Here is a 5956-nt window from a genome sequence, read left to right as displayed (position 1 = left end):
TTTTACAGAGAAATGATGAAAAATATTTGATTCTTCCCTTCCTCTATCTACATCCCAGCAGCAAGTCTTCTTGGCTCTACTTCCAAAATATATTCCAAATCCATTCACTTTTTAAAATCTTCTTTACCTCCACCATACTCCAGGCTACCATCTTGCCTAGATTATTGCAACAGCTTCCCTTTAGTCTCCCTGCTTCCTCTCTGTTCATTCTTAAAATTCATTCATTACACAGCAACCAGAGTGATTGTCTTAAAATGCAAATTAGATCACCTTACGCTTGTCCTTAAAATTTTTTCATTGACTTCTTCTATTCTTAGGATATAGTCCAAACTTTATTCCACAAGCCCACCTAACCAGCACCATTCCTTCCTCCTGCTACATCTTAGAGCTCACTGTGACACCACTTTTCACCCTTCACATGGTCCTGCCATACTTTCTTTCCTAGTGCTCCAACAGGCCCAAAATTTGTCTGGCCTAAGGCGTTGGCGCTGTTTTTTCTGCTTGGAATGCTATTTTTCTCAGATCTTCAGATAGGTGACTCTTGTCGTTCAGGCTGCAGCTCAAATGTCCTTTTCAGAAGAGGTTTTTCCCTCACCACTCTATCTCATTTTGCCACCTAGTCACTATTACATAGTCCTCTTTTATTTTCAGATTTTCTTTTACTTTCACAACCGAAATAATCTTTGTTTACTTGTTTCTGCCTATCTTTTCCCTCTGGAATGTTGAATCCATGGAAACAGGGAGCTTGTCTTCACTGCTTTGGCACATAGTAAGGTCTCAATATTTGGAGGGAAAAAAACCAGACTTTTTTATAACTATCATCTTAGGTCATACATAAATTGATCAAATTGGGTGAACTCTTTCAAGGCTGCCTCAGAACATATTAAAATGGAAATAATTTAATCCCTTCATTCAAAAGCTGCTCAACAGCTTCTTTTAACACAAAAAATATTTTACTTTGACAATCTTTTGTTTAGTTTTATCTTCCTATCCTCTATCAGTTCTCAGTCATGGTAAGAATGGACCTATAGACTAAAGAGAGCCCTAATTACTCTCAGCAGCCCTCAGAGGAGATTAGTTTCTTCAGCAGGTTTGTCTCCTTCCTTCTCAATGACCTTGAAGCTGTCCCCATGGAGCCACTTTAGATTTGTCAGTTTTAAGGTAAGGAGTCTGTTGGGTATGGTATCTCTTCTCTAAAGGCAACCATTTCTCGGGGCACGAGGACGGTTCAGAATCCCAATATGTTTTAGTATACATATTCTGTAAATGGGCTTTTTAAAGGAAATAATAAAAGTAAGCTCTCAAAAGTGAAATGTTATTATCACATGTATTTATTACCCCATGATGGGGAAAAGTATTTCAAGAAAAATAAGGCTCAGGGTTGCTGGAGATAATACCTTCAAGACATTTCCTACCTTCTTAGATAGTGATATGAAATGTCCAAATAATTTTTAATCTATTTTAAGATGTATTGTTAAATTGCCTTATCAGCTGTTGGGTCTTAGTAGACTGATGTTGAAAAAACAATACAAAGGTAAGACTCTCCATCACTGCAGGTGCCAAATCAGCAAAACAAATCTAAGAATTATTAATAGACCTTCTACTACTAAGAGGGGATATAGCAGGCAGGCATAAAATTGGTCAATCTAGATACATGTAGTTAGAGTTGTAACAAGAAAATCACCCTTATACAAAATCTCTCTAGCCTGCATCTTTTAAAAAAGTACTGCCCCCCAAATAGTATTTCATCCAAAAAAGGTTTATGCAAAATATTTATATAGTCCAGGAAAGCATAAACCAGATGATGACAATGTACCTATGCCTACTGTTTAAGAATAAGTATTTTTAGTGACTGAGTCTATTAGCTATTATTATCATATATCTTATTGTCCATGAAGTCTAATTTTTCCTAAGGAGTCTGAAATACAGCATTTTAATAGGCAGTACTCAACTTGACAGGTTAAATCCTAAAAATGCATAAATTTGTTGTTTTGAACTTCTAAGTACAATTTCCTGTAGAACAATTATAGAAGAAACTCAGCCGATTTAACCTCTAATACAGTTGAATGAGTACTTATTTTATTTCTGCTCTTACTGTTGATCAAGAAGGTAGGTATCCTAGCCCCCTGTAGAGAAGTGAGCTCTGAAGGTAGAGGACTGTATTTTACCCTCTGCGAGGCATTTTTGTACCTCTTTGATACCCATCAGTTGTTCCTAACACCTAAGATATTGGTAAGGTGGCTATAGTCACTCTTGAGAGTACGTGTGTATATGAAACTCAGGAATCAAGCAAAACAAAATGCCAATTATCCTCTCAGAACAGTACCCTTGAAAAGTTCCCACAATTCAAGGTTATGGTTTTAGTTCTTTTCTTTAAAGACATGAAAATAACTGAATACAACAAAATAACACTCTGAATTGTATGAATTGTTTAAAGATATTCAACACAAAGCCTGGAAACATAAAGCTTGTGACTTGGTAGGTTTCATATCCCCCTTTTCTACCTACAAAATGGTAGAAATCATAAAGAAAAACCACTGTAAATTTAACTTGGAAATGTAAAGAACAATGTCAAATGTTGATGTGGTGTACCACTGTTTTGCCTATATAACCTATCCATCCAGTTATTAAAACACTTAAAAGGAACCAGGCACTTTGCAAGACTTGTTCTTACTTGGACAAAAGACACGCATTTTTAGATGGCTGCTCAGAACTGCTATCTGATCTCAAGAAAAATCTAATTGATACTTGCTGAATTCAAACCACACCCCCCACCCCCACATTGGTCTCATCAGTAGCAAGTGCTCCCTGACTGAATCTTTCTAACTTCTAGGTCAGTTGGGCCTTGAGCCATACATTCAACTCTGACAAAGAGTCTCCAACCTGATCAAGACCAACTTACAGCCTTGAACAGCCTCTTTTGCCACATAAAATCAAAGTAATGAAATGAAATGGCTTGGTGTGAAAAGCTGGGGAAATACACAGCCCACTGGAATGATGGAGCCATGCTCCAGATACAACTTGGAGCTATATGCTTATCTCCCACCCTTGTGATTCAAACACAGAATTAAGAATATCTATCTATCTCACCTAGCATTAAACCAGGACCTTCACTCCACCCTGTTCAACATAATGTATTTATTGCAAAAGGAAGAACACTGCTCTTAGAGGAAAAACAATGCTGTATGACAATGTGCACATCACTTGTTTCAGTTTCCTTTCTATAAAATAGGGATAATAATAGCTTTCCCGACTAACTCACAGGGTCATTGAAAGGATCAAATAAGATAGTGAATGTGAAAGTACCTGCAAACTGCTAAACTATTATTGCTAAGTTGCTCCTTTTTTGAACTTTTGAGCTTTCCTCTACCTCATAGTTTAACTGCAAGGTTAGTTAGAATATCCAGATACAGAAAATCTACATTAATAGGATTTTGGAGAGGGCGGTAGATAAATAATGAAAAATACTGATTAGGACAATGGGCCAGAACATAGGAAGTTAGCCCCAGAATTACAGTAAAGTCTTGATGCAAAACCACTACCGTTATGGCTTACTCTTTGCAGACACCGGCCAGTTCCCGCAACACACACAAACACCAAGCTGTACTGTGCTACTTTTAGGTGAATCACTGGGGATAAGCTGAGTCTGGAGGTAAAACGGGGAGGGACTTCCAGTCCTGATGATCAGGCTGTTCCCCAATCCCTTTAACAAACACTTCTCCTACTCTTTGTGCCTGGCCTAGTTAATCAAAACTATTCGCGGTAAGAAAATGGCTGTCAAAGATTTTTTGCAAGGACAGTCTTGTAACTATGAGAAACCAGTAGCATACCTACTCCTTCCCCCACCACGAACTATTCTGAATGGATAGATTCAGAAACAAAACAAAACGGATTATGGTTTGTTTCTCCCAAGACTCACTCTGGGCCTCACCCTCCAAGCTTCAGCTCTCCCATCTGTAAAATGAAGAATGACGGCGCCTGTCAACTCCATCCTACTGCTACCGAAAGGATGGATGAGACAGTGCCTGGAAGGCGCCAGGAGTGCTGTCTGATAAACACTAAGTCCTTCACTGTTTATAAAGTATTATGAGTCCCGTTACGCCCTCCCACCTCAAAGGAATCGCCGGATTAGAACTGACACCCCCAGTCACTGAAAAGAGCAACGCTGAAGCGGGTGGGGCGTATCCGCACTGAATCTGTTTCGAGGTGTGAGGAAGGAGGCGACCCTGCGCCCCGGAGAGGAGGAGCGGGGAGAGAAGGTTGAACGCAGGGGCCGCGAAAAGCCTACCTGTTGTTCCGGATGCTGACCAGCACGCACAGCACCAGCTCTAAGTAGGTGCGTAGCACTTCCAGCCAACGGGTTGAGAGCTGCAGGGCTTCGACTTCTTCCCCGCCAGTCCTGGTGTCGACGCGGCCTCCATCGCCCGGGCCGCCTCCGCCGCTCAGGTAATTCTCCGCGGCGAATTCAACGCGCAGCTCTCGCACGAACCAGCCGCACTTGCGCATGAGGAATTCGAGCCGTGGCTGCTCCGAGGGCGAGACGCGGAGGCAGATGCGGAGCTGGGGCCAGAGAGCGGGGTAGAAGAGGCACTCGCGCCAGTGCGAACAGGAGGCCGAGGCCCGTAGCCGGTCGGAAGCGGACAGGAAGGAGAAGATGTGCACGATTAGCTCGCTGGGCAGCGACGCGGCGCCTGCCGCTTGCCCGCAAAGAGCCATTCGGCCCCGCCGCCGGCTGCCGGTCCTCGGCCGCCCCCGCAGTCCCCGGAGCAGCCCCCGCAGCCGTCGCAGCTGCTGCAGCCGCAGCCGCTGCCGCCGCCACCGCGCCACCCGGGCGGCCCCGGCTCGGGTTCTGGCTCCCGGTGGTCGGGGCTGCGGCACTGACAAGAACAACAACATCAATGACTAGGAAGAAGGGGGCGGAACCGTCGTGCGTCTCGGCGGAACCAAGTGCAGCACAAGCTGCGGAGAGGTGGAATGACCTCCGCGGGGGTGGCCTCCAGATAGCCAGGCTCTGGCCTCTCAAACTCTACTCATGTGCATCCGAGGCCTGCACACTCAGGAACTTCAAAACCCTCGCTTGGACTGGTTAGGGGCCCGGAAGCGGCAGGATTTATTGTAAGGAAACGGCAGACCTCCCCGCGCTTGGAGGCGGAGGCAGAGCGTGGTAGGAGCTGAGTTTGACGTCACCGGTGGTGGGAGGAGCCCTGCGTGACTGGGCGCGACTTCCGGAAGAAGGGAGCGCCAGATTGACCGTAGGGAAGGGAGACGCAGCATGTGATCCCTGACGCAGGCAGGCAGACCGGCGGGGCGGGGCGGGAAGCGCTGGTGGTGCCGGCGATGGGCTCCCCCTCCCGTCTCATAGAGGCCGCCGAGTTCCGTCAAGTGTGTAAGTCGGTTAACTTGGGCGCTCAGGCGGTGGAGGTGGTGGAACTCGAGTTGGTGCAAGGGCTCGTGACGCTTCTCACTATACGTTTTTCTGTTGCTGGGCTGAGGACTCAAGAGCCAGAGTGGTGGCTTGGGTCTTTCTCAGCCGTCCCACCTGCCCGGAGTATTGTTGGGAGTTTCTGAGAGAAAGCCGCTAAAGATGGGGGGCGGGTGCAGTCGCGGGCTTCCCCGGAGGGGCTGGGTCACGTAGAGGAGAAGCGCGGGGCGGGGCGGCTGGAGGCCGGACGGAGGTCGCGAGTGGACACCCCCCATTCCTTGTTCGGACCTCGAAGTGGACCTGCGCGTACACCTGGTGTGTGGGGAAGGAGTGAGGACAGCGCCACCCTTTGGATTTAGAGGGAGAGGAGAAAAAAAGGCGAATGAGTTAGGTTTGTTGGTTGATAATCGGCCTCTTCTCCGCAGTTTGAGGGAGGCTTTGAGTTCCCGGTTTTGAGGCCCTAGGTGATTGTTAGGGTAAAGGTTTTCTTTAGCTTGGCGCCCCTAATTTGAGAGAGGGACTTTCGAAAGAGTG

Source organism: Lipotes vexillifer, unplaced genomic scaffold (assembly GCF_000442215.2).
Source record: "Lipotes vexillifer unplaced genomic scaffold, Lipotes_vexillifer_v1.1 scaffold7, whole genome shotgun sequence".
NCBI lineage: Eukaryota > Metazoa > Chordata > Mammalia > Artiodactyla > Lipotidae > Lipotes > Lipotes vexillifer.
This window is presented reverse-complemented; position numbering follows the sequence as displayed.